This window comes from Molossus molossus, unplaced genomic scaffold (genome assembly GCF_014108415.1).
Source record: "Molossus molossus isolate mMolMol1 unplaced genomic scaffold, mMolMol1.p scaffold_m16_p_12, whole genome shotgun sequence".
In the NCBI taxonomy this organism is placed as follows: Eukaryota; Metazoa; Chordata; class Mammalia; order Chiroptera; family Molossidae; genus Molossus; species Molossus molossus.
This window is the reverse complement of record NW_023425347.1, coordinates 9,317,504-9,324,672: the sequence shown is the minus strand read 5'-3', so window position 1 is coordinate 9,324,672 and position 7,169 is coordinate 9,317,504. Positions and strand designations below refer to the sequence as shown.

General features: G+C 42.3%; 1 pseudogene; it reads left to right on the top strand.

The window, feature by feature from the left end:
* Positions 1–4,553: 4,553 nt before the first annotated feature.
* LOC118627105 lies at positions 4,554–6,442 on the top strand (annotated as a pseudogene).
* The last annotated feature ends 727 nt before the right edge of the window (positions 6,443–7,169 follow it).

Sequence of the window (7,169 nt, the reverse complement as noted above, 5' to 3'; positions counted from 1 at the left end):
CATATAGAATGTTGAGTAGGAACAGGAAATTCCAGTAAAGAACAGTCAGGGGAAAATGGGAAGCACCAATATCAATCTCTGGAGACAGAGCAGGAGGATTCTCTTCTGCCAGGAGGGTATATTCCCTGGTTAGTCCACCTGGAAGCCCCTGTAGGGAACATAAAAGAACCCAATCAACACCCCCCATTGTAATGCAGAAGAGAGAACATAATTTAATACTCAGTAAGCATTAATTAATCACATGTATGACAGGTAGAATGAAAGTGTCTACAAAGTCTAGATCGAAGTTCAGACATTTATACAGAAAAGTAGGAGAAAGAACAGTTACACATTTTCTTATCTGCTGTGATTGTTTCCAGTACCCCTCATGAACTTTGAAACTCACACTGGAATTATTTCAGGCCCACTGGTCAGAGGACTCACAACCTTGCATTATAAAATGAAAAGTTTGGAACTCTTATAGGAAAACCTATTATATTTTCAAGGAGATACCGTAAGCAGAGTGGAGAAGCATTTTTCCCTTCATCCCAGGTTCTGTTTTCTGGGTGTGAACATGTGTACATTGTGCTCTGTGCTCTCTGGATCTTCCCTCTGAGGAAGGGAGGAGTTGGGGTGCTGTTTTTCATGTTTTTTTTTTTTTTGATGCTTCTGAAGGGGTCATTGGAGAATGTGCCTTTTCATGGAGTGACACACTTCTAGCTAGGCCAGGTTTTGAGATGAGAGCTCCTAGATTAAGCAACTCAGGCTGTTTCCGGCCCGTTTTGTGATTTCTTAGTAACTTAATCTCCTCAAAAGTTTAAGCTTTCCTTCTATTTGGCTTTAGTCAGTTTCTTGTGCAAATAATCACAAATAAAAACCTGTCTAGGTAAGGGTTTGAACCTGAAGACTGAATTAATAGCCTCTGTGCTCTGCCCAACTACTTTTCTTTCAATATGATGGTTGCTTCCTTGAGGCCATCTAGTGACTTAAGTGGGAAGATAAAAACCTTAATTTGACATTGCTGCTGTGAAGGCTCCTGTTGTCCAACAGAGATAACCTAAAGGAAGTTGCTTAAAAAAATTTGTGGCCACAGGCTGTCACTTTCATGTAACTGCTTATGATATAGTGAGTTTAGGCTGTAGACTCAGTTGACAGTTTCAGCTCAGAAATTCTAAATGATTAACTCTTTGTGCATTTACATTGTAGAACACAGACAAAAAGAGTCTCATTTTACAAAGTTATCCCCTTCATCTCTGCCTATAGCTACCACTGAAATTAATTTCTCTCTTGTAGAACTTTGTTGAAAGTGTTAGAGGTTACGAACCCATGTAAGTATTCTGAATCTCTCCTACTGATATGCCCTTGGAAGGTGTGATATTCTATGGGCAAGATTGAAACTGGGGTGAGACACTCACCTCAAATTCAAAATTTAAAGGGGCACATTAAAAACCTTAATAATCAAAATATAGATAAATAAAATTTCAACAAGATATTTAAAAAATAAAAATTTATGCAAAAAAAATCTTGAATGAACTAAATATCAAAATTTTAGATGAAGGCAGGATCAGTATTGCTGATTTTTCTTTTCATCTTGTACAGCGTTGCTGACAATTAATAGTTTTGCTAACTATTTTGCAGTTGAAATAATAGGAGTCACCAGCTATCCAGCCTGCAATATTGAGTCCTTGTCACCTGTGGTCACACAGATTTCAAAAAACTGCATCTAGAATCCCCCTCTTGGTACCAAATTGTATAATAGTTAAGATCATGTTGGGGGAATGAGCTAGCTGATGATGGCTTCTAACACACAGGATTCTCTCCATCTTCCTCAGTCCACACTACCAGTTGCTGCCACCAATGCTGTTCCTGTCCCAAAGAACTTGAGGCTGCAGCCAGGGGCTTGCTAAAATGATTTCAGTTGGCCAACATATCTGCATTTTTTTTTCCTCACCCGAGGACATTTTTCCATTTTTTGTTAAAGTAGAGTGGGAGGGAGAGAGAGGAAGAGAGAGAAAGAAAAAAATATAGACGTGAAAGGGACACATCAAGTGATTGCCTCCCACACAACCCAACCAGGGCTGGGGACAAACTGCAACCGAGGTACGTGTCCTTAGCAGGAACTGAACCCGGGTGTCTCTGGACTGCAGGCTGACGCTCTAGCCACTGAGCCAAACCAGCCAGGGCCATACTTGCATGTTTTGTGAAGACTCTAAGGTAGAGGAAGGAATATGGCAATGGAGTAAGTAGATCTTTCTCCCATGTCCTCCCAGAGTCTAACTGGAATAAGAAATAAATTGGGGAATATTTACCCTGAAATGCCAGCTTGGGTCTGGCTAAAGAAGAGAATTTTAAACAAAGAAGGACAGAAGCCACCTCGAGACTGCACCTGTACAACAGCTTGATGACTTGACTAGGGTTGAGCCTCACAGTTAGCCAGCCTAAGAAAAGATCCCACCCATGAACAGGAAAACAACAATCAAGACCCAATTACACCAGGAGAGTCCTAATAACCCACAAAAGGGTCACTTCTAGAGCATCAAGTTCATAAGTTCAAGGAGACCATGCCACTGGGTCCCACAGGACATTTATTACAAAAGGTCATCCAACATAGACTGGGAGTAATAAGTTATATCTTATATACATGGAAATACACACAAAGAAACAAATAAAATGGGGAGACAAATAAGCAACCTTCAAATTAAAGAAAAGGAGGAATCTCCAGAAAAAAACCTAAATGAGATGGAGGTAAAGAACATATCAGACATAGAGTTCAGCGTAATTCTTATAAGGATGCTCAAGGAACTTAGTGAGATCTAAAGGAACTTAATGGAAACTACAAGAAACTTAGTAGGAACTACATCAGCATGAAAAAGGACATAAAGACAATGAATAACCCAGGTGGAAGTGAAGAATACTGTATCTGACATCAAGAGTACACTGGAAGCCCTGGCCAGTTTGGCTCAGTGGTTAGAGCATCGGCCTGTGATCCAGAGAGACCCAAGTTCAGTTCCCGCTAAGGGCACATATCTCGGTTGCAGTTTGTCCCAGCACTGGTTGGACTGTGTGGGTGGCAGCCACTCGATGTGTACCTTTCACGTTGATGTTTCTCTCTCTTCCTCTCTCTCTTTCCCACTCTATCTGAACAAAAAATGGAAAAAATGTCTTCTGGTGAGGATTAAAAAAAAAGAATACACTGGAAGGAATTAAAAGCAGGCTTGGTGAAGCAGAGGATTGAATAAGCAATTTGGAAAACAAGGTAGACAAAAACACACAATTAGAACACCAAAGTGAAAAAACACATAAAAAGGATGAAGACAGTTTAAGGAAACTTTGGGACAATATGAAATGGAACAACATCGACATCATAGGGGTACCAGAGGTAGAAGAGAGTGAGCAACGGATAGAGAACCTGTGTAAAGAAATAATGACATAAAACTTCCCTGACCCGGTGAAGGAAAAAGTCACAGAAGTTCAGGAAGCACAGAGAGTCCTAGTCAAGAGGAACACAAAGAAATACACACCAAGACCCGTCATAATTAAAATGACAAATATTAAAGACAAAGAGAGAATCTTAAGGGTAGCAAAAGAGAGACAGTCAGTAACCTACAAGGGAGCTCCCATAAGGCTCACATCTGATTTCTTAACAGAAACACTACAGACCAGAGGGGAATGGCATGACACATTCAAAGTAATGAAAAGCAAGGATCTGAAACCAAGTTTACTCTAGCCAGCAAGGCTACCATTCAAAATGGAAGGTGAAACAAAAAGTTTCCCAGACAAAAAGAAAAACAAAACAAAAAAGGCAAAAGGAGTTTATTACCACCAACAAGCACTGCCAAAAGTGCTAAAGGGACTGTTGTAAAAAAAAAAAAAAAAAAATAGACGGAGAGAGGATCATAGGCATAAGGAAAAAATGGCAATAAATTAATACCTATTAATAATAATCTTAAATGTAAATGGATTAAAGGCTCCAATCAAAAGACATAGGGGAGCTGAATGAATAAGAAAACATGACCCATATATATGCTGTCTACAAAAGACCCACCTCAGAACAAAAGACTCCACACTTTGAAAGTGAAGGGATAGAGGTAGCAACGGTGGAGGGGCATGAGGTTTCAAGATGGTGGTTGCTGGATAGCTGACCAGGAGCTGAGGTGAAGGCCCTTAGTAAGTGAAAGAGGCTGAGAATCGTCCCCTCCCGGCTTCTTGCAGTCCCAGAGCCTAGCAGAAGAGTTTGGACATTCTTGTCTTGATAACTGGATTTTCTTTTTTTTTTTTTTTATCCTCACCCGAGGATATTTTTCCATTTTTTGTACAGATAGAGTGGGAGGGAGAGAGAGGAGAGAAAAAGGGAGAGAGAGAGAGAAACATCGACGTGAAGGGACACATTGAGTGGCTGCCACCCGCACGACCAACCAGGGCCAGGGACAAACTGCAACCGAAGTACGTGCCCTTAGCGGGAACCGAACCCGGGTCTCTTCGGACCGCAGGCTGACGCTCTAACCGCTGAGCAAAACTGGCCAGGGCTGGATTTTCTTTTTTAAATGAACAAGTGAACCATACAGATTGTCAACATGGGACGAAGATCTGCATCATCCACCAAGAGTGGGACATTTATGAACCCCACAGACCAAGCTTGAAAGGAAGCCCAGAAGAGAGAATTAAAGAAGAACGAAAAAACAGTGCATGATGGTATGAGTTGCGGTTTTAAAGATGAAGGATCCCAAACAGGTTATCCGGGACGTGGAGAAATTAGATGAAATGGAGTTTAACCGAGTGCAACAGCCACAGTTAAATGAAAAGGTGCTGAAAGACAAGTGTAAGAAGCTGCGTGAAACCTCTGAGCATATTCTACAACTCTATGAAAAAGAGAATCCAGATATTTACAAAGAACTGAGAAAGCTAGAAGTAGAATATAAACAGAAGAGGGCTCAACTTAGCCAATATTTTGATGCTGTGAAGAATGTTCAACATGTGAAAGTGGATAATATTCCTTTGCCAGATATGTCGCATGCTCCTTCCAACATCTTGATCCAGGACATTCCACTTCCTGGTGCCCAGCCACCCTCCATCCTTAAGAAGACTTCAGCCTATTGACTCCAACTAAGGCAGTTTCTATTCTTCCTCTTCTTGGACAGGTTGTTCCACGTTTTCCCCCTGACACCCCCTTGTCCACCTCCTCCTCTAGTCTTGAAAAATGTATGGCCATAAAGTGGGCTTTGCCCTAGATATTTCCCCTTGTTGGTGAGATGAAGATATGTTATATATAGTCCTGAACTTGCTCAGCGGAGTCATGATGATGATGTTTCCAGCACCAGTGAAGATGATGGCTATCCTGAGGACATGGATCAAGATAAGCATGATGACAGTACTGATGACAGCGACACTGACAGATCAGATGGAGAAAGTGAAGGGGATGAATTTGTGCACCGTGATGATGATGAAAGAAACAACAATGAAGAAAATAAAATCAGGTTTGAGTGTACAATTTGCAGATATACCTGGGAAATCAAGAAAGAAAAAGAAAAACATTAAGGAGCTGACTCCTCTTCAAGCCATAATGCTTCAAATGGCAGGTCAGTAAGTCCCCGAGGAGGGACGAGAAGTAGAGGAATTTTCAGAGGACGATGATGAAGGTGATTCTGATAATTCTGAGGCAGAAAAGCAATCACAAGAGCAGCATAAAGAGGAATCTCTTTCTGATGGCACATCTGCTGCTTCACAGCAACAAGCTCCCCTACAGTCTGTTTCCCCTTCTCAGATACAAGCACCTCCCATGCCAGGACCACCTCCCCTTGGGCCACCTCCTCCTCCACCTTTACGGCCACCTGGACCACCTACAGGCCTTCCTCCTGGACCACCTCCAGGACCTCCTCCATTCCTCAGACCACCTGGAATGCCAGGACTCCGAGGGCCTTTACCCCAACTTTTACCTCCAGGACTACCACCAGGCCGACCCCCCTGGCCCTCCCCCAGGTCTGCCTCCTGGCTCTCTTCCTCAGGGACCCCCACCAAAGCTACCTCCTCCTGCACCTCCAGGTACCCCTCCACCTCGCCCTGGCATGATGCACCCACCTTTGGTGCCTCCACTCGGACCTGCCCCACCTGGGCTTTTCCCACCAGCTCCTTTGCCCAACCCAGGAGTTTTAAGTGCTCCACTCAACTTGATTCAGCGGCCCAAGTTGGATGACATGAGCACAGCCATCATTGAGAAGAAAGCTAGAGTACCAAGCCACAGATCACTAATCCCAAGGCTGAGATTACTCGATTCGTGCCCAGTGCACTGAGGGTCTGTTGGGAGAATAAAGGGGCTACTGCCGCTCCACAAAGAAAGTCAGAGGGTGATTCTGCTGTGCCTCTTGCCAAAGCAGCCCCCAAATCTGGTCCATCTGTTCCCATCTCAGTACAAACTAAGGATGATGTGTGTGAAGCTTTTATGAAAGAGATGGAAGGGCTGCTGTGACAATTTTTGATGCCCGAACACGTTCTGTTCACATAACTGGTTCATGGGAAAAGAGGCTCTTGGGAAACTTAGGCAAAAGAGCTACCTTCACTGTCAGGGTATTTTCTCATTTCACTTGAAGGAATATCTTAAAGTTTAGCCTTGTTTGCAATTCACTGCACATAAGAGAAGGTCATGTACTCAGAATAGGTTGGTTATTGGAGCAGTTCTGCTAACATCCATTCCCTTTCATACCACCATTTAATCCTGTTTCTTGCCCTCTCCACTTCATTAGAACTTGTGGTCAGGGGGATATTTGTTAAACTTATTTGTTTTTTATTCTCTTGTGTGCTGTGGGCACTGGAGTAGAGATTTTTTTGTGGTTGTTGGGGGGAGGGACAGTTTATTTCACCCCATCTTGTCTTTTGTGTTTATTTTTAATATTTTCTTCTAAATATTTTGTAAATTGTAATGAAATGGATCACAACATCATTTCCTAATACAAAGCGAGATGTGTGGGAAGAAAATGTACAATTCTTTAATTAAAATATTTCCCACTGACCTAAACTTTAAGTGTTTCACGAAATAAATGTCTCACTTCCTCTCTCTCTCCCTCCCACTCTATCTGAAGATAAATGCAAAAATGTCCTCAGGTGAGGAAAAAAAAAAGACCTAGACCAGATGGATTTAAAGGTTAGTTTTACCAAATAGTCAAAGAAGAACTAACACCTATCCTTCTCAAACTATT